The sequence below is a fragment of the Choloepus didactylus genome, chromosome X (assembly GCF_015220235.1).
Source record: "Choloepus didactylus isolate mChoDid1 chromosome X, mChoDid1.pri, whole genome shotgun sequence".
NCBI lineage: Eukaryota > Metazoa > Chordata > Mammalia > Pilosa > Megalonychidae > Choloepus > Choloepus didactylus.
In genome coordinates, this window is record NC_051334.1 from 22,940,520 (window position 1) to 22,962,086 (window position 21,567).

At 40.7% G+C, this 21,567-nt stretch overlaps 2 protein-coding genes across 3 annotated transcripts in view; one reads left to right on the forward strand and one right to left on the reverse strand.

Annotated features, from left to right (window-relative positions):
- KLHL15 (kelch like family member 15) overlaps positions 1–8,311 on the reverse strand; it is a 34,154-nt gene extending 25,843 nt beyond the window's left edge. The window contains exons 1-2 of one of the 2 annotated variants that reach the window (XM_037822540.1): positions 8,175–8,306; positions 7,916–7,968 (exon numbers count right to left, since the gene is read on the reverse strand). The gene's annotated coding sequence lies outside the window, so the exon portion shown is untranslated. Of the gene's footprint in view, positions 1–7,915; positions 7,969–8,174 lie in introns of both variants that reach the window. The other variant, XM_037822538.1, reaches the window with a different exon arrangement.
- Positions 1–21,567, forward strand: part of LOC119523721 (zinc finger X-chromosomal protein) — a 725,297-nt gene that overhangs the window by 500,119 nt on the left and 203,611 nt on the right. The window lies entirely within an intron of this gene.

The following is a 21,567-nucleotide window of genomic DNA, read 5'->3' on the forward strand; positions in this document are numbered from 1 at the left end:
AGCTGTGGACACCAACTTCTGCCTGCCATGTGGGCTGAGTATCAGGGAAAGCCAGTCGACTGAGAAGGAAGAATAAAGCAGCTGTGCAGAGAGAAGCCAAGACAAGAGGATAGGGAATGCTCCCTAAGGCCTGCATTTTTTCAGTCCTTAGGCCCAGCTCTATTCCTACTCACGGGTTCTGAGAGAAATCCTCACATTCTTGAAAGACATCCTTTTTTTTTATCTTCATTTTATTGAGATATATTCACATACCACGCAGTCATACAAAACAAATCATACATTCGATTGTTCCCAGTACCATTACATAGTTATACATTCATCACCTAAATCAATCCCTGACACCTTCATTAGCACACACACAAAAATAACAAGAATAATAATTAAAGTGAAAAAGAGCAATTGAAGTAAAAAAGAACACTGGGTACCTTTGTCTGTTTGTTTGTTTGTTTCCTTCCCCTATTTTTCTACTCATCCATCCATAAGCTAGACAAAGTGGAGTGTGGTCCTTATGGCTTTCCCAATCCCATTGTCACCCCTCATAAGCTACATTTTTATACAACTGTCTTCGAGATTCATGGGTTCTGGGTTGTAGTTTGATAGTTTCAGGTATCCACCACCAACTACCCCAATTCTTTAGAACCTAAAAAGGGTTGTCTAAATTGTGCGTAAGAGTGCCCACCAGAGTGACCTCTCGGCTCCTTTTGGAATCTCTCTGCCACTGAAGCTTATTTCATTTCCTTTCACATCCCCCTTTTGGTCAAGAAGAAAGACATCCCCTCTTTATATTACCTTAGATTGAGTTCTTCTACTAAACACCAAGGGCCCTAATGAGTACATTTTAAAAACAGAAATAGCGATACTTTGATTACATTACTCAAGCTTTCCTGGTCGTATCTCTGCATCTGTAAAATGAGGGCATTAAACATGATGACCTCAAATTCTTTTTAGGATAAAATGCTCATTTATTCTCCTATTCTTTATATGATTTTACAGATGTGTACATCCACTTATATATATATGCAGAGTAAATAAACTATTGCTACTTTTAAAGTTTCAGCAATGCACTGATGTTTACTTATCTAAATTGACTTCTAAAACTAATTTGATAGCTGAGACATATACAATTTCTTATCTACATGAAAAAGTTCAGTGCATCTATCAATAAGACTACCAGCTACAGAGCAAGAGTAATATTTTATACTTTTATGGGACACATATATGAAACACTCAGGGATTAACTAACCAATACAATATAGTCTTTAGACAGAAGCACTGTATTAATAGTACAGGTCAGGAGCCAGATGCCCAGATTTGAATTCTGGTTCTACCTCTGTGTGACCTTGGACCAGCTACTTAGCTTCTCTGTGCTCTAATGTCTTCATCTGTGAAATGGGAATACTAATATTAATAGAATCTACCTCATAGGTTGCTGTGAGGATTAAATGAGTTAATACATGTAAAGCACTTAAAACAGTACAGGACCCTTAAGTACTCCACAACGTTAAGACTTACCATTTCACCCCTCTGTGTGGTGCTAATGGGGCCAATATAGTAAACTGGACCCTTTAATGATCCAGTTAATGTCTGAAAAACCCTTCTCCCTAGCAACGGCACTTCTAATCCTAGTCCACCTTCTCAGTATCAAATCTCTCAGGACCCGGGCCAACTTTAATTCGATAGATGAAAAACCTAAGGTCCAGAGGTAAACTGACTTTTTATTAACGATCACACAACTAGTTAGAAATAAAGTCTAGAATCTGATTTGTAGAACATACAAAATAATGTGGTTGAAAAGAGCAAAGCCTTTGAAATCAGAGCACTCACTAGTACTTACCACTTGTGTGACCTGGAGAAATTCAGTTAACTTCCTGACCTGGGTTTCCACCCATGTATTCATCATCATCATCATCATCATCTTACTGAATTGGGTGCTGACTAAATAAATTAAAATAGGTAAACCATCTAGCCCAGAGCAACCACCCCACCAGAGTTCAATCAACGCTGGCTTCCCTCATCCAACTCTGGCCTAATGCTTCTTCTTATCACCCACAAGACAACAGGGATTTGAGACTCCTCAATATCCTCTTTACAGACCCCACTCCTCCCTAGAGTTTATTACAATGCAGGATATAAGAGATCAGGAGATGTACTGGTAGTGGAAACACTGGATTTCATTTCTCAATGGCACTGTTCTCCATTTTTCTCTTTGCACAAATATAATTTTCTAGCTTTAGTAAAGGCTTCTTAGGCTTTTTTTGGACTTACCAGAGGACAGACCTACTCTATACTTGTGCTGTTCAAAATGGAAGCCACTAGCCATGGGGCTATTAAGCACTTGAAATGTGACTAGTCCAAATTGAGGTGGGCTGTAAGTATAAAATAAATACCAAAGTTTGAAGACTTAGTACGAAACTTAGTATGAAAAAAAGAATGTAAAATATCTCATTATATATTTTTTATATTATTGTATATTGAAATAATATTTTGGATATATTGGGTTAAATAAAATTAATCTCGCTGTCTCTTTTTACCTTTTTTTCTGCTGTGGCTAATAGAAAATTTTAAATTACATTATATTTCTATATATTCTATATTTCTGATCTACAACATCAATGTTTAAAGCATCAAACAACCAAACTTACAAATGAACACATGAAACATAACCAACTTGCGCCCAATCCATACCCTGGAAGCTACAAAGAAAAGAAAAACAATGACTTAGAATGAGGTTTAAATTAAAACAAAAACAAGAACACACATAAAACACAAAAACACAAAAGTAAATAAAGAATAACTAGAAAAAGGAAAGTGTAGGAAAAATACAAAAAGAAAAACATATAAAATCTAATGCATAAGAATTCTCTAAATACAGAATTATACCAATTTAAGGAAGGAATTAATAATTTTAAGAACTAATCACTGTAAAACTAGCTGAAAACTTAAATGAGAACTTTATAAATCAGTGAGGAATGGGGAAAAAATCCTTTAAGGAGCTCTGATAAAGATATTTACTTACATACAAAATGTTCAATGTTCAGAAATTCTGTATCCTCACTTTTCAAAATGCATCATCAGATTAAGGAAAATTATGGTTTATAAACCTGTATACATATATGGAAAGCTTCTACACTTAACCTTCAAAATTTCAAATAGGTTTTTTCAAAAGGGACCAACTTCAATTAGACAAAATGACAAGGCATACTTATACAACTAGGAAAGAAATATTTAAGAGTGTGTCTTGTTTTATAAGCTTGGCACTGACCAAAGGAAAAAGAAAGACATATTTTCTATGCCTAAGAATGATTACCTAGTATAGTAATTCGCAAAGTGTGGTTCAGGGACAACTGAGGTCCCAGCTAAGGCCCCCAGTCCTCTAAAAGGGCATCATGAAGTCAAAACTATTTTCCTAAGAATAAAAAAAGTTCTTTGTCTTTCTCACCATTCTCTCCTGAGTGTACAGTTTTCCAGAGGCTACATGATGTAGGATATTGCGACAGATCGAATGCAGAAGCCAATGAGAAGCCCACTGTCTTTTACGAAGCCAAACATTAAAGAGATTTGCAAAACTGTAAAACAACGCCACTCTTCTTACTAAGTTTTTACTGTTTTGGAAAATAGCTATTTTTCAGTAAAATGTTAACCTGTAATGGCATTATTATTATTACTTTCTAAAATGAATTATAAATAAGTATTTTTAAAATTTCCCAGTTTTAATTTCGAATATGGTAAATATATAGTAGATAATAACCCACATAAAACACGAGCTCTTTGGAAGTTCAATAATTTTTAAGTGTATAAAGAAGTCTTGAGAACAAAAGGCTTAAGTACCACTGAAGGTGTGATAAGAGATAAATGGCAACACACATACATACACAAAACAACCTCTTCCTACCTCTGCCCTGGAAGACTATTACAGCTATTTATATCACAGAAATTTCTAACAGTCCAAACTCTCTAGTGACCAGTAAAGTAAGAAGTCTGGTGGGGGTAAAATTGGACAGGAAATTAAAGGCAAAGAAATTAAATGTTTCCTTTTCAGTTAGAAGGCTGCCATTTGGATAAGAAGGCAAAACAAAAAAAAAAATCTAAACAATTAACTAGAAGATATTTCAAAATTAACTAGCCTCCATGTTTATGTCATAAGCAATAATTTAATGCTTTCACATTCCTCCCACAGCTACTTGAAAATTCATACAAAACCCTAAGATTTTCAGAAGTTGCGATAATACACTGATTTTCTATGAAAAAAATTAAATTATTTCATTCTAGCTTCATCCTCAAACTGTTATCCTACCAAAATTGATGACTATGCAGAAAATGCCATCCTTGCTTATTAAAGAGAATGCAAAGGCTTACTACAGATAAAAATAGAATGAATTTCTGAGTCATAAAATTTCTCACAATTTCTGTAACGGATAAAGTAAAATTTTTAAATTCAACAATCTCAAAGTGGCCAACTTCTCAATGAGCCAATCTAAAAGGAAAGAAAAATTTCAAAACAGACTATGAGCACACATTTGACCCTCAGATACACTACTCAAATTGAGAAACAACTCTGTTTAAAATGGGAGGAAAGGCTGCATAAGTTAACTTTAATTTAATACTGGAAATTCTTTCTTGTCCATCACAATATTTTTAAAACTCAATACCAAATTGCAAAATGACCATTTAACTAAGCTATTATGAAAGTTCTGGGTTCTCAAGCCTCCAAGTTGGCACCTATTATCCAAATTACTTCACTTTTCAGGTATGTTTAGCATTTAGTCATCCTATAATACAAGAAACCTCATAAGAAGGAGAAAAACTGCTTCAATGCTATTTTTCATCAGGCAACTTTTATCTAATGTAATACTTCTCTGCTTATTCCTCACTTCAAAGAGAAGTAGTCCAAGAGTGATGTCATGGAAAACAGCTTCCCTAGCCTTTAGAGATCGGATCCAGTGAGAATTCTAGGAAAAGCCTCCACTGGGGAATAAAACCCCAAATCTTTTAAGTTACATCCTAACATGAAATCACGAATACTGCAATGTTAGCATTTAGTTCTCCACAGGAATTATACAACTAAACTAAATCTTTAATACAGATTTTGAAGTCCATGATGAAGAATCATTATATTTAAGGATCTTAGAGACAAAGGATACATTTTTTATCCATTCTTATTTGCTTCTGTGATTCAGCCAGATGAGCTTTATTTTAAGGTCTAATATTAAAAGCAGAAGATCTGAGGAAATATCTTGCCTTTTCTAGTTTTTTTATTCCAAAGTTAAATGTTCTAATTCTGAAAAGGGTATTCCACTTTTGGACTAGTAGCAATACAACATATACCCATAGCAGAGATGAACTGAGAGTCTCTCCAATGATTCTCTATATGGCAATAATAATTACCTGCTATTACTCTTCCCTGTGTTCACCCTGCCCCAGATATACTGGCCTCTTTGCTGCTGTTTCATGAAAACTAGCCACACTCTCACCTTAAGGCCTCTGCACTTGCTATTCCCCATGGTTCCATCCCCAGATAGGCATGGCTCCCTTCAGGTCTTTACTTCTGTCATCTTCTCAGTGAGGCCTTCCCTAAGCACCTGATTTAAAATTGCAAATCCCACCCCATCAACCAGATAATCCCCCATCTTCCTTCTCTGCTTTATTTTTCTTTACAGAATATTAAATGGCGATATATGCTATCAAGTCTACTTACTTACTTTCTGCTTCAAAAATTTTTTGTGCTGTTTCGTTGACTGTTGTATCCCCAGCACCCAGAAGAGTGCTTAGCTCATAATAAGTGCTTAATAAATATTTGTTGGATAAATGAAGATTTAATCCTTGAAACCCTTCATATTGTTACCATTTGATTTAAAGAAGAGGAAATCAAAGCTCATAGAGGCTAAATAACTTGCCCAAAGCTATGATTCTTAAGTGGTGGAGTTGGGGGGTCTGCCTGACTTCGGAGCCTTAAGACTTGACCACTATACTACACTGCCTCACCAATAACTTTCATTTCTCTTCAACAAAAAAAAAGCTCACACCAGCTATAGCACTCCAATTCAAGGGAAATATATACTAATACATTAATACAAATCCCACCCCCCATAAGCTAAAGATTCATTCTCCTCACATTTAACATTATTCATTCTCAAAACATTTACAACAGGAAAGGGCAAGCTTTGACAACAGTTCCAAGTAGGGCCAGCTACATAATTTGCGGGGTCCAATGCAAAAAGAAAACATGGGGCTCCTTGTTCAAAAAGCGGGGAAAAAGTGTCATTAAAATTACTAAAATATAAAGCTTTTTCCTTTCTTCAGAGGTCTCTTTCAACTTGTCATGATGTTTTTTAAGTGGCTGTTTAATGTCATTTTAAGTAAAGCAAAATTAAAATTTTAAATTACTAGTTTTGTTTAAATTATGAGCAATTTCACCATTCACCTTTTTACTGTGTGATGCCAGTTTTAAATTCAGATTATTAAATGAAGTGTGGGACCCTTATGAACATCCACAGAGCTGGACTTGGTTCCAAGATTTTAGCACCAGATACCCCAAATCAAGGCAGAGAAAAGGTCAAACCCTGAAATTCCCAATAAAGCAGTGATGTGCCAAAATTTTATCTTCAGAACAAGTGCTAAGTCCAATGTATAAAAGCTACCATATTAAAGTAAGGAGGCTCTTCCTTGTGCTATTTTAATGCTGCCCACTTTACATTACTCTTTTTAATACAAATGCATAGTCTGAAAGACAACTGGCATTGGACTAAAGGATTATAAATTTAATAAAACATCTAACTACTCAGAAAACCATGTTAGCTAAAAAAAATGATATAATAAAAAACGCTTCTCTTTCAAATTTTGTGCACCATTTTCTAAAGTCAAACCATGCTACATTTTTGACATCCAGGTATGAAATGATTCCATACTGATCTGTTACACATATGTAATATAAAATCTGGCAAATAAAGTCAATTTTCAAACCAGAAATGTTTACTACCCTATTTTCTTCTCAAGTTAATCAACATTAAAGGGAGCAAATTAACATCTATTACCACTCATAAACTGACTCTAAGCACCTACTGAGTGTTGTGATGATTAAATTGTATAAACTTGAGAATTGCATTATATAAATATATTAAGGGCCAAAAAGTTGAAATCTTTATACATTTCCAGATCTATTAAGAATTACAAAAATATGAATAAGTATTTACAAGCTTTTCAAAAACAACTTTCAAATTAGTAGAGGTATTCTGTTCCCTAGGTATGAAAGATAGCCAATAAAATTAGGGTACACCTACAAGGCATTTTCTAAATTAGAATTTAATCAGAATAACCAAGGTGAGATTACATTGGAAAATATAAGAAACCAGACAAATGTAAGGTGCTAAATATTCCGAGGAAGAAAAACGGCATTAAGTGGCCTAGAAAGATGAATAGCAAAGCACTACAGTAATGTTAAATTTGGTAAAGAATACCGTTATTTAAATAAGCAGTTAGCATTTCATAGGAGGAAGGCCAAGCAAAGGGACTATTACATGTCGATTCACAGCACTGCTTTGCTATTCCGTACTTATTGCTTATAGTTATAATACGAAAATTTTAAATAGCAGCAACAGTTAGCCACTACAACATTAAACACTTTGGCAAAGATTACTTTAAAAATCGCCTTGCATTTTTATAACGCTTTATGGCTATAGATTATTTTCACACGTATGACCTCATATAGTCCTCACTATCCTGTGATGTGGGTACTACTGCCTAGATTTCATAGATAAGGAAACCCTGACTCGGTAAGGGATTTTCTTAGAATCACACGGTCGAACCCAGACCTTCCGATTCCACGTTTTATGCCTCGAATTTCACATAGCTCTACTTCAGGCATAAATAGAATTTGTAAAGGAGCGAAACGGGTTGGGGAAAAAAATAATCATGGTACCTGCAGCTGTGTGCTGCAAAAAATGGCTGAATTATGCTTCTTTTTTTCTCTCTCTGAAAAAAAAATAAATTTCAAACAATTTAAGTAAACTCAAAAGACAGATTAGGTAGGGGCGTCTACCAAATGTTTTTAGACTCAGATCTGTAGATGAGGGTGAGACTCCGCAGAGGCCACCAAATCCGTGCCTAGCACGGGGCCGCGGACCAAGCCCGGGCTCCCCCCCCACCTCCCCGCCGGCCGAGCAGGGGCGGGTACGCACCTCTGGGGTCCTGTCCAGCCTCTAGTGGACGGCAGCAAGCATCAGGAAGAAGCGGGACGGTCGGTGGACGGTCGCGGCGCCGGGACGGCACAAGGCAGGCTCCTCGCACCTCTACGAGGAGCCGCTCCCGGGTTGGACCGGGGCGCTCCCGCGAGGGGCGAGTCTGCGCGCCTGCGGCCCCCTCGGAACCAGTCCTGGGAAAGAAGACAGCGCAGAGTCGCAAGTCGAACCGGTCGGACTCGGCGAGAGGCGGCGCGGCGCCGGGGCCGGGCCAACACCGAGAGCTTAGCTGGGCTCGGAGGGAGGGCTGGGTCGGGGCTGCGGGCGGAGGAGGAGATTGGGGGGCTGGGGGCAGCGGGAGAAGCACCAGCGGTGGCGGCGTCGACGACGGCGTCTCCGGGCTTCTGCCCCGAAGCGCGCCGAGCCTCACGATCACCCACGCCGGGGGTGGAGGAAGGCGGGAAAGGGGCGGGCAAGGGGCGGGGCGTGTGGGGCCACGAGCCAGGGGCCGCTCCGGGCCGCGGGAGCCGCCCCGGGGAGGCGGGGCCGTCGGAGAGGGGGGCTCTGTGCGCTGTCCTCGCGACGCGGAAGTCCGCCACGCGGGGAGGGCGGAGGCTGGGCTGGGAACCGGGGGGATGGGGGGCGGACAGGGGAGGCGCTTTCGGCTCCCGCCGGCGCCTCCAGGGGGCCCAGGCACTGAGCGCGAGTGCGGGGGCCGCAGCCCAGCGGGTGTTTACCTTGCCCCTGGTCGAGCGCCAGTACCGCCATCTTTCAGCCTAGCGCCGGCTGGGCGCGCGTCACTTCCGGCGCCGCGGGAGCGGGAGCCAAGTGGGGGGAGGGCTGTCCCGCGCCCGCGGCGTCCCGCGCCGTCCGGCCCGCCAAGTCCTGACTGGTGGCCCGCCCAGACATTGGTCCCCTGCCGAGGAAATTAGGCGGCCCGGCCCGGCGCTGCAGCCGCGGGCCTGGCCTGCTGCGGCTCCCCCGCGGCCTCGCCGTCGGGCAAGGGATGCTCGGCTGGGCTCGTGCCCTGGCAGCGGTCTCCGTCCGCCTGCAGGAGCGATGGGCCGGGCCACTACGGTGCACCCGCCCGCAACCAGATGAGAGTTAGGAAGCCCGGAAAATGTCTGCATCTTAGACACGGTGGGGGTGGGGGAACCGCGGACAACGTGGAGAGAGCTTTACAAATATCTGCGTTATTAAAGTGACTATATCTGCGCCAAATGACATCATTGTTGTAAGGCAACTTGCAGTGGAGTATTGCGTCATAGGGCCACTTCGTTTATTACACAATTACATGTTTCAGACGTACATTTCCCAGAGGTGGGAAAATTCACAGAAAATGGCATGTCTGCATCACACAGAAATGCCGGATCTAAAAAAAGCAGCTCTGTTTCTATTTGCGTCAAAATAAGATGGCAAGAACATTCGGAGGACATTGATGTTTTCAACCAATCAGCTATCGAATTCTGGTTAATGCTTTCTGAATATCATATTTTCCTGATCTAGAAATATAAAATTACAGTGTAAGACTGTTTTTTAAATTTATTGTTGTGAAATCCCTGTGGAAAAAGTGGAGATAACAGAAATAAACAGTTGGAGGCCAGTGGTTCTGCAACTAGCCTTAAATTAGGGTATCCACTGCCTGTTTCTGATCCTAAACTGAGGTATCATAGCATTTCTGCTTCCCCCATCCCCAGCCCCCGCCGCCATTTTCTCGCTAGACCACTATCTAGATGAACTTTAAATTAGATATGAAGCTAAAAGCAATCATCTCTTTCTAGCAAACTTGAACATGCCATGTTTCCCAAGAGGCTAAAATAGCACACTGTGCACTGTTATGCTGAAGTAGACTACTTCTTTCGTGGGGAAAATAAAGAAGAGCACCTTAATCAGTTGTTAAAAAAATTAAGATCCCCCTTCTCTGATTTAAACTATAAAATAAGCCTTAAAAAAAAAAAACACCACTGTAAACCATAAAGTAAACTTTAAAATTGTATACATTAACTTTTCAACATTTGAATTTTCGTACCTGATTCTTGGACATTTACAAAGCATTGTATTTTGACTTTGGTACATTAGTTGACGGAAAGACATTTTGAGCTATACATTACATAGTGTGTCACTAACCTGATAGGAGAGATGCTTCTGTCCTTGATTCAAGTAGGAACTACAATGTTTCTGTTCCCTGGAGCAAGTTTAATACTACAGTGAGTGATGACATGAGCCATTATGATCAGTGTCTACCCCTCATTATGACACTCATTATGACACTATATAGACGACATTTCATTGTGACTTAAAATGCGCTGTCCTTTGAAACTTTACTGTTTCTGAAACTGGGATGTGTCTTACAGTCAATTTCTACATTTAAAATGTACAGACCACACATCCCCAAAAGCTATCCTTAAATCAGTGATGCTTCTCGTGCTTTCATTTAAAAAAAAGTGTTTTACAGAAGGGTCTAGTACTGTACAGAGACATTTTGCCCCTCCAAACCAAGAAAAGTAAAACCATGTCATTTAAATAAACCCTTCTAGGTATTTCTTGTTTTCAATCACTTTTCCCGCCGATTTCTGGAAAGCAATGGGGGCTCCTAAATACTTTAAGGGCATCCTTTCACACCGGTAGAGCCCCACAGGGCAGATGGAAGCCGTCTTTTCCTAGCCCTCTAGCCTAAGTACTTGAGAATACACATTCCTCCAATCCACTATCTATTCAGCAGCAGTGGATGTCCAGACGCATACTCTAAGTTAAGCACTGGGAGTGGTGATGGAGATGGAGGGAGGGTCTTATCAGATACTGAGGATATAGGATACTGTATGTTCCCTTCCCACTTCCTTTTTTTTTTTTTTTTTGTCTTTAAAAAAAAAAAGGAAGTTGAGGCTTTTCAGAAATCCAGAGTCTGTGGTAGTTACCTTGGTAATCACTTTTCATCAAACTAGCCCGTCTCTGAGCACCAAAGAGTAATATCTTTAGCAAACTCTAATTAAGTCCATTACTTCTTGTTCCCTATCCCAGACGGAACCTCCAAAATGTAACTTCAGGGTCCCCCAAATTTAACCCTACTTCAATGTGCTGTATCTATTGTAATATGTAACAATCATAATTGCTATTAGTAAGAAGTCTACATTTATTTTAAAGTAGCCTGTAACTCAGGATTTCACCAATGTACCTTGGACTCCTATCATGACTGAGACTTTCCTATGAATATCATATTATCATTAAGTCTAGATCTAAACAACAAGAAATTCTTGTTAAAAACCTTCGAAGAAGAATGGAATGGTGTACTGTGGTGTACGCATACAGTGGAACATTGAGCAACTACAAGAAGGAGTGAAGCTGTGAGACACACAATGAGGTGAATGGATCCTGTACACAGTATTTGAGTGAAGTCCACCAGAAATAAAGGCAAACACTTTAATGCCTCACCAATATGGACTAACTACAATGTGTAAACTCAGAATTGAATCTTAGAGCACAGCCTAACGTGGACATAATTATTGTAATAGTCCCTAGATTGTAAGCTCTTACAGCAGTTAACTCTATCCCTGAATTGTAATGCCTATCTCTAAACTTTGAGATGCTGATCCCTTAGCGTATAACCTGATTGGTCTCTGGAACAATGTGTATCTCTGAGACACCTGAAACTCAGAGCTAGAGCTCGGCAGATATGAATGTCAGTATTAGTGCATACAGCCACTGTCAAAAAAAAAAAAAAAAAAAAAAAAAAAGCTGAAAAAGAGCCCAGACTTCAATTAGTGATATGAATGAAGTAGGTCTGGTTAAGACCAGGGCAAGCCAGGCCAAAGGGTAAAGGTTGAAACTGATTGTGTTTTAAAACTTCAACTTTCATATGAGACCAAGGGAATAGATATCTATTTGGTACAGGATCTAAATTTTCTAAACGGTACAACTCTACAGTCGATTTGTTCAAACACCACAATTGCATGGAACTTTGAATAGGAAGTGAGATACAGTAGGTTAGTATAGGCTGGAGTGAAATAGTGACACATCCTAGAGTAATTTGGGGGATAATAAAAAATATATTTACAGCCTCTCCCTCCCCAGCCCCGAGGATCTGGGGGAAGGTGCGGAAGTGTTGGACATCCTCACCTGGACTGGTGTTGATGTTGTCACAAACATTGGGACTGGCGGTTTGATGTGCTGAGCCCTCGAGCATGGGACTTGCCCTTATGAAGCTCATTACCACAAAGGAGAGTCTAAACTTGTATGTAATGGTGCCTAAGAGTCTCCCCCTGAGTACCTCTTTGTTGCTCAGATGTGGCCCTCTCTCTCTCTAACTGAGCCATCTCGACAGGTGAACTCGCTGCCCTCCCTCCTACATGAGACCCGACTCCCAGGGTTGTAAATCTCCCTGGCAACGCAGAGTATGACTCCCGGGGATGAATGTGGACCTGGCATCGTGGGACTGAGAGTATCTTCTTGACCAAAAGGGGGATGCAAAATGAGACGAAATAGTTTCAGTGGCTGAGAGATTCCAAATGGAGTCGAGAGGTCACTCTGGTGGACATTCTTATGCACTATATAGATAACACCTCTTAGGCTTTAATGTATTGGAATAGCTAGAAGTAAATACCTGAAACTACCAAACTCCAACCCAGCAGTCTGGACTCCTGAAGACAATTATATAATAATGTAGATTACAAGGGGTGACAGTGTGATTGTGAAGACCTGGTGGATCACACCCCCTTTATCTAGTGTATGGATGAGTGGAGGAATGGGGATAAAAACTAAAGGACAAATGGGGTGGGATGGGGGGGTGATTTGGGTGTTCTTTTTTCACTTTTATTTTTTATTCTTGTTCTGGTTCTTTCTGATGTAAGGAAAATGTTCAGAGATAGATTGTGGTGATGAATGCATAACTATGTTATCATACTGTGGACAGTGGATTGTATATCATGGATGATTGTATGGTGTGTGAATATATTTCAATAAAACTGAATTTAATAAAAAAAAAAAAAAAGGAAGTTGAGGCTTTTCAGAAATCCACAGTCTGTAGTAGTTACCTTGGTAATCACTTTTCATCAAACTAGCCCCAGTCTCTGAGCACCAAAGAGTAATATCTTTAGCAAACTCTAAGTCCATTACTTCTTGTTCCCTATCCCAGATGGAACCTCCAAAATGTAACTTCAGGGTCCCCCAAATTCCCAGCCTTTTAAGTTCGTGTTCTAACAGCCAAATAGAATAACTTGAGCCCTTAGTTGTATGACTAACGGGAAATCGGTACCTTCGTAAATGTTGGAGGATTCCCAGGTAATGCTTACACATCTTTGTCATCATTGGTCACCTCTCACTCGGAATGCCTCCTCTTGGCTTCTCTCCTATTGCCTGTGGCTTCGGTTTGTCACCACCCCTCCACATTTCTCCAGCTCTCTCAGTCCACTTCTTCCCCATTCATGAACCCGACTCTCCCTCCACTTCCCTAGGCAATGCAAAAAACTAAGGCTATCACAAGGCAACTCCGATGCAGAAAAAAAGAAGCAACTCTTTAAACAGGTCGAGGCTTCTAGAGATCCCTATATAGGGATTTCTGCACTGTTTATCTCTAAATCATATCTGTAGCCATATTGGTGGGAACCCCCTCTAAAACATATCAATCGCTTCTCTCATCTCTTCTCTTCCCCAATCCCCTGAGCACAAAACCCATACTCATCCGGGAGAATATGAAATCCCTAAACATCCAAAAGGAATGGGAGTGCACACGTACACACACACACACACACAACCAAGGAGTACCCCCCACAAAACAGAAAGCATCTGAAGTATTTATATTTGTATTATTTCACCAAAATGGGGAGCTACTTCAAGGAAAATTAATTGATAACTTGACATATCTACATGACTAAGAGGACTCAACCATGTAATTCCTCCTGGACAGAAGTGCCTCAACACAATTCACTTCCACCCTTAAAGCCCTAGCAAGCAAATATCCGCCAGCAGTTATTAGAATAACTGCTTTGCTTCTGCTGCCCACCAGCCTTTGAGGATTCAGAAACATTCAAGTTTGGTCTCAGAGACCCCCCTCCCCAAACACATTATGATAGGTTAACGCAATCTGGGATGCCATATGAGCAAGCACAAAGGAGGGGGCCCTAACCTGGGCCAAATCAAGGAAGGCTTCTCAGAGGTGGTGATCTCTAAGTTCAGTCCAAAGGGAAGAAGGAGAGCAGAAAAGGGAGAGAGTATAGAGTACCCACAGGGCAGGCGTTGCAGGCCTGGGAGAGGCAGCAAGGGACCTTTAAGGAACTGCTGATAATTCAGTAGGGTCACAGTGTAGACTTGCAGGGTAGGACAAAGTGGGGAGGGGAAAGAAGCAAAGGATCAGGAAGGCTGCGGAGTGTAGACTGTGGCAGTTGGTGCTTCTACCCTCCTGCATTGCTCTTTCCACTGTACCTTGTTATTATGCTGATTAACATATTAAATGATCTTCACACTCTTCCGTTTTTATTCATACTTAATTCCATAAATTGTTAATTTTAAACCTGCTGCACTAATTTACTTATTCTCCCATCAGTATCTATGGGTTTCCATTACATGCCAAGTCCTGTTCTAAGTACTGGTGATCTATCAGTGAAAAAACATATAAAAATCCCTGCCCTCTTAGAGATTAGATTCTGTTAGGGGGATTCAGGCAATAAACAAAACAAATAAGCAAATGACATAACCTGTTAAATGTGAAGAGTGCTATGAGAGTAAGAGTAAGAGGAGTAGGAGTATTGAGAGGAGAGTAAGGGGAGTAGAAGTGCTGGGGTGGGGGCTGTTCCAATTTTAACTGGGATGATTGGGGTAGAGGGTGTCACTTGAGCATCGACTTGAAGGAGATGAGGGACCAGACTGTGTAAAGTCTTGTAGGCCATTGTATAGACCTTGGCCTTTGAGAAATGGGGAACCATTGAAAGGTTTTGAGAAGAGGAGCAATATGATTTAACACACTCAGGCTGCTATGTTAAATAATAGAATTTAGGCAGGTACAGGTGGAAGCAGGGAGAAAGATAAGGAGGTCATCACAACAATCCAGATGAGAGATGATGGTGACTACAGTGGAGATGGTGAAAAGTGGCCAAACTATGGAAACGTTTTGAAAGTAGAGCCAGGAAGATTTCTCGGATGTAGGTAAAAGGAAAGACAGGAGTCAAGAATGACACTGTTCTAGTTTGCTAATGCTGCTGGAATGCAAAACACCAGAGATGGATTGGCTTTTATAAAAGGGGGTTTATTTGGTTACACAGTTACAGTCTTAAGGCCATAAAGTGTCCAAGGTAACACATCAGCAATCGGGTACCTTCACTGGAATGGATGGCCAATGGTGTCTGGAAAACCTGTTAGCTGGGAAGGCATGTGGCTGGCGTCTGCTCCAAAGTTCTGGTTTCAAAATGGCTGTCTCCCAGGATGTTCCTCTCTAGGCTGCAGTTCCTCAAAAATGTCACTCTTAGTTGCACTTGGGGTATTTGTCCTCCCTTAGCTTCTCCAGAGCAAGAGTCTGCTTTCAACGGCTGTCTTCAAAATGTCTCTCATCTGCAGCTCCTGTGCTCTCTTCAAAGTGTCCCCCTTGGCTGTAGCTCCTCTTCAAAAGTTCACTCTCAGCTGCACTGAGTTCCTTCTGTTTGTCAGCCCATTTATATGGCTCCACTGATCAATGGAAATATCTCATCAGAGTTATCACCTACAGTTGGGTGGGGTGCATTTCCATGCAAACAACCTAATCCAAACTTTCCAACTTAATCCCCACTAATATGTCTGCCCCACAAGATTGCATCAAAGAATATGGCTTTTCTGGGGGACATAATGCATTCAAACCAGCACAGACACCAAGTTATTTTTTCCTTTTATCTTTTTTATTTTCTTTTTTTTTTGAGTAATGAATATGTTCAAGTGCTGATTGTGGTGATGAATGCACAACTATATGATGGTACTGTGAACAATTGATTGTACACCATGGATGATTCTATGGTATGTGAGTATATCTCTATATGATTGCAGGGTAAAAAATAAACAGAGGGATACAAGTGCTGGAGAAAATGTGGAGAGAGGGATGTACCTATTCACTGTTGGTAGAGTTGGTGCAGCCTATCTGGAGGACAGTGTGGTGGTTCCACAAGAAGCTAAGTATGTGGGTGCCATAAGGTCCTGCAACCTCATTATGGGGTATATACTTTGAAGAACTGAGAGCAGGGACACAAATGGACAGTTGCACACTGCTGTTTATGGCAGCAGTATTCACGATTTGCAATGGGTAGAGGTGGCCTAAGGGTACATTGGATGATGAACAGAATGGTGAACTGTGGTGTATGCATGCAATGGAATATTGAGCAACTGCAAGAAGGAATGAAGCTGTGAGACACGCAACTAGGTGAATGGATCTTGAGGACAGCATTTTGAGTGAAATACACCGGAAATGAAAAGACAAACATTATAATGCCTCACTAATATGGACTAACTATAATGTGTAAACTCTGAGAATTGAATCTTAGAGCACAGGTTATCAGAACTCTTATTGTAAAGGTCCCCAGATTTGTAAGCTCTTACATCAGTCACATCTATTCCTGAGTTGTAATGGTTATCTCTAAATTCTGAGGTGCTGAGCTCTTTGTGTATAACCTGGTCAGTCTCTGGAACTTTGGGTATCTGTGCCACACCTGAGACTCAGAGGTAGAGTTTGGCAGCTATGAATGTATTACCTCATACAGCAACTGTTAAAAAAGCCAAAAAAAGAGTCCAGACTTCAATTAGAGATATGAATGAAGAGGATCTGGTTAGGACTAATGCAAATCACACCAAAGGGCAAAGGATGATATTGACTCTGTTTTAAAACTTCAACTTCTGTGTGAGACCAAGGGAAGAGATGTTTCTTTGGTGCAGGATCTGTATTTTCTTTAGCACACTAAATAATTTAACTTGTATGGTCAGTTTATTCAAACACCATATTACATGGAACTTTGACTAGGAAGTGAGATCTGGTAGGTTTGTACAGGTTAGTGTGAAATCCTGATACATCCCAAAGTAATTTGGGCAGAGACTAAAAATGTATTTGCAGGGCCCCCTGAGGAACTGGGGAAAAATGCAGAAATGTTGGACTTCCCCACCTGGGGAATACTGATGTTCTTACAAGCATTGAGGACTACCAATTTGGTAGCCCAAGCCCTCAATCTTGGGGCTTGCACTTATGAAGCTCATTACTGCAAAAGAGAGGCTAAGCCAACTTATAACTGTGCCTAGGAGTGTCCCCAAGAGAACCTCTTTGTTGCTCAAATGTGACCCTCTCTCTCTCTCTAAGCCCACTTGGCAGGTAAACACACTGCCCTCACCCCTACGTGGGACATGACTCCCAGGGGTGTAAATCTTCCCAGCAATGCGGGACGTGACTCCCGGGGATGAGCCTTGACCTGGCATCATGGGATTGAGAAAATCTTCTCGACCAAAAGAGGGAAGCGAAATGAAACAAAATAAGCTTGCAGTGGCTGAGAGACTTCAAATGGAGTCAAGAGGTCACTTTGGAGGGCATTCTTATATGCTATATAGATATCCCTTTTTAGTTTTTAGTGTATTGGAATAGCTAGAAGAAAATACCCAAAACTGTCGAACTGCAACCCAGTAGCCTTGATTCTTGAAGATGATTGCATAACTATGTACCTTACGTGGTGTGACTGTGTGATTGTGAAAACCTTGTGGCTCACACTCCCTTTATCCAGTGTATTGACAGATGAGTCGAAAAATGGGAACAAAAACTAAATAAAAAATAGGGTGGGATAAGGGGGATGGAATGCTTCGGGTGTTCTTTTTTACTATTATTTTTATTCTTTTTGGAGTAAGGAAAATGTTCAAAAATTGATAGGGGTGATGAATGCACAACTATATGATGGCACTGTAAACAGTTGATTGTACACCGTGAATAACTGTATGGTATGTGAATATATCTCTATGAAACTGAATTTAAAAAAAAATGTATTTGCAGGATCGGGCCAAAAGGTAAAGATTGAAACTGACTATGTTCAAACTTCAACTTCCATGTGAGACCAAGGGAAGAGATATTTATTTGGTGTAGGATCTGCATTTTCTAAACAATATAACTTCTACAGTCAGTTTGTTCAAACACTACAATTACGTGGAACTTTGAATAGGAAGTGAGCTATAGTAGGTCTGTATAGATTAGAATGAAATAGCAACACATCCTAAAGTAATTTGGGTGGAGAATAAAAATATATATTCAGGGCCTCCCTGAAGAGCTGGGGGAGAATGCAGAGGTGTTGGACTTCCTCACCTGGATTGTTGCTGATGTTCTCACAAACACTGGGGACTGATGGCTTGATGTGCTGAGCCCCCTGTCTTGGGGCTGGCCCCTATGAAGCTTGTTGCTGCAAGGAGAGGCTAAACCTGCTTATAATTGTGCCTAAGAGTCTCCCCCTGAGTGCCTCTTTGTTGCTCAGATGTGGCCCTCTCTCTCCAACTAAGCCACCTCGGCGGGTGATCTCGCTGCCCTCCCCCCTACGTGGGACCTGATTCCCAGGGGTGTAAATCTCCCTGGCAATGCAGGATATGACTCCTGGGGATGAATCTGGACCTGGCATCATGGGATTGAGAACATCTTCTTGACCAAAAGGGGGATGTGAAATGAAACAAAATAAAGCTTCAGTGGCTGAGAGGTTTCAAATGGAGTCGAGAGGTCACTCTGGTGGACATCCTTATGCACTATATAGCTAACACTTCTTAGGTTTTAATAGATTGGAATAGCTAGAAGTAAATACCTGAAACTATCAAACTCCAACCCAGTGGCCTTGACTCGAAGACGATTAAAAAACAATGTAGTTTACAAGGGGTGGCAGTGTGATTGTGAAAGCCTTGTGGATTACACTCCCTTTATCCAGTGTATGGATGGATGAGTAGAAAAATGGGGACAAAAACTAAATGAAAAATAGGGTGGGATGGGGGTGTGAGAAACAAGCACTATTCCTAAAAGGAATAAACGCTCACCCGATTGTGGAGAAGAAAAAAATTTATTCACAATCTTGCAAGAACGGGCGCCTAACCAAAATGTGAGGGGTTGGCACACAGAACAATAGACCCAGCAGTATTTATTCCCTACGCCTAACCGCAAGTCCCTCCCCTGTTTCTCCATTGGCTGGATACTTCAGAGGTTACATTCTATTTGACAAGCCTGACTAGCCTGCCCAAATTTGAAACATGCAGCCCGCCCAAATTGGAAACATTTGAAAAAAAAGTCTCCTGTGCAAACTTGGAACATTTGAAACAAGTCTCTACCCCTCTTTCCTTTGTTCTTGAACTGCAGAGCCAGTCTGAGCTAGTTTGGTAACAACTTATGAAGCTGTTTAAGGAACATTTACCCCCTCCCCCAGTCTCCACCTTGCAAAGACAGTGGGCAGATAAACAGGAGGACCGGCCACCGATTATAGCTTGGCTTCTTGACCCTCTGCCATTCCCCTGAGCTGCCCCCACCCTGTGTGAAAGCTAAACTTAATCTAATTCTCACAGGGGGGTGATTTGGGTGTTCTCTTTTTATTTTTATTTTTTATTCTTATTCTGATTCTTTCTGGTGTAAGGAAAATGTTCAAAGATAGATTGGGGTGATGAATGCACAACTATAAGATGGTACTGTGAATAGTGGATTGTACACCATGGATGATTGTATGGGATTGTATGGTATGTGAATGTATCTCAATAAAACTGAATTAAAAAAATGTATTTGCAGGGCCCCCCCAAGGAACTGGGGGAAAATGCATAAATATTAAACTTTCTCACATGGGAAATTACTGATATTCTCACAAGCATTGAGGACTACCAATTTAGTAGGCCGAGCCCTCGATCTTGGGGCTTGCCCTTATGAAGCTTGTTACTGCAAACGAGAGGCTAAGCCTACTTATAATTGTGCCTAAGAGTCATCCCCAGAGAACCTCTTTTGTTGCTCAGATGTGGCCTCTCTCTCTAAGCCAACTCCCCAGGTAAACTCACTGCCCTCCCCCCTACTATATAGATAACTCCCAGGGGTGTAAATCTCCCTGGCAACGTACAACATGACCCCCGGGGATGCACCTGAACCTGGCATCATGGGATTGAGAAAATTTCTTGACCAGAATGGGGAAGTGAAATGAAACAAAGAGTCAGTGGCTGAGAGATTTCAAATGGAGTCGAGAGGTCACTCTGGAGGGCATTTTTATGTGAGATATATATATATCTTTTTAGTTTTTAGTGTATTGGAATATCTAGAAGGAAATACCTGAAACTGTCAAACTGCAACCCAGTAGCCTCAATTCTTGAAGACGATTGTGTAACTATGTAGCTTACATGGTGTGACTATGTGATTGTGAAAACCTTGTGGCTCACACTCCCTTTATCCAGTGTATGGAAAGATGAGTAGAGAAATGGGGACAAAAACTAAATGAAAAATAGGGTGGGATGGGATATTTTAGGTGTTCTTTTTTACTTTTATTTTTATTCTTATTTTAATTTTTTTGGAGTAATAAAAATGTTCAAAAATTGATTGTGGTGATGAATGCACAACTATGTTATAATACATAGTTGATTGTACACTGTGGATGATTGTATGGTATGTGAAGATATCTCAGTAGAGCTGAATTAAAAAAAAACAAAGAATGATACCAAGGTTTCTGGCCTGAGCAACTGAAATAATGGAGGTGTAATTTCTTGAGATGGGAAAGACTGCAAGAGGAGCAGGTTTGAGGTGGTAGGTGAGAATAGAGAAAGTTCAAAGACTGGGCCATGGGGCATGCCACCATTAGGGGATTATCTGGGAGAACATAGGGAACTGCTCAAGGAGACCAGACAAAGAGTGTGGCATGCTAGATGTTGGATAGAAAGATACTTTAAGTTGCTAAACATCCATTATCAATGAAAAATGCAATGAATATCGCCATTTAAAATGAATATATTTACTTGGAAACAGAGTATAGACAACGTCCCCTTGTAAATGAAGACATTAACTAAAACAACCCCCCCCCAAAGTTAATCATGTTTGTGTTCTTTATGAACCAATGAAAAGTAACACTATGCTTCAGAATCCCCAAGATGCAAGTCACATATTCATGAGGTATTTATGAGATTAGCAAAGGGCTGAGTGCAAAAAGAGGAAGGACTGGAACATGGGGCCTGCCAATGTTAGGGAGTCATCTGGGAAAAGATGGAAGACGGAGGAGTAGCCAGTGAGATAAGAGTAAAACGAAGAGTGTGGTAAGCTATCAGTCAGATAGGAAAATACTGTAAGTTGCTAAACATGCACTATCAATAAAAGATGAAATTAATGTCTCCATTTTAACGGAATAGATTTACTTTGAAACACAGTGTAGACAAGGACCCCTTGTAAATGAAAACGTTAAAAAGAACAAATATTCCAAAAGGTTAA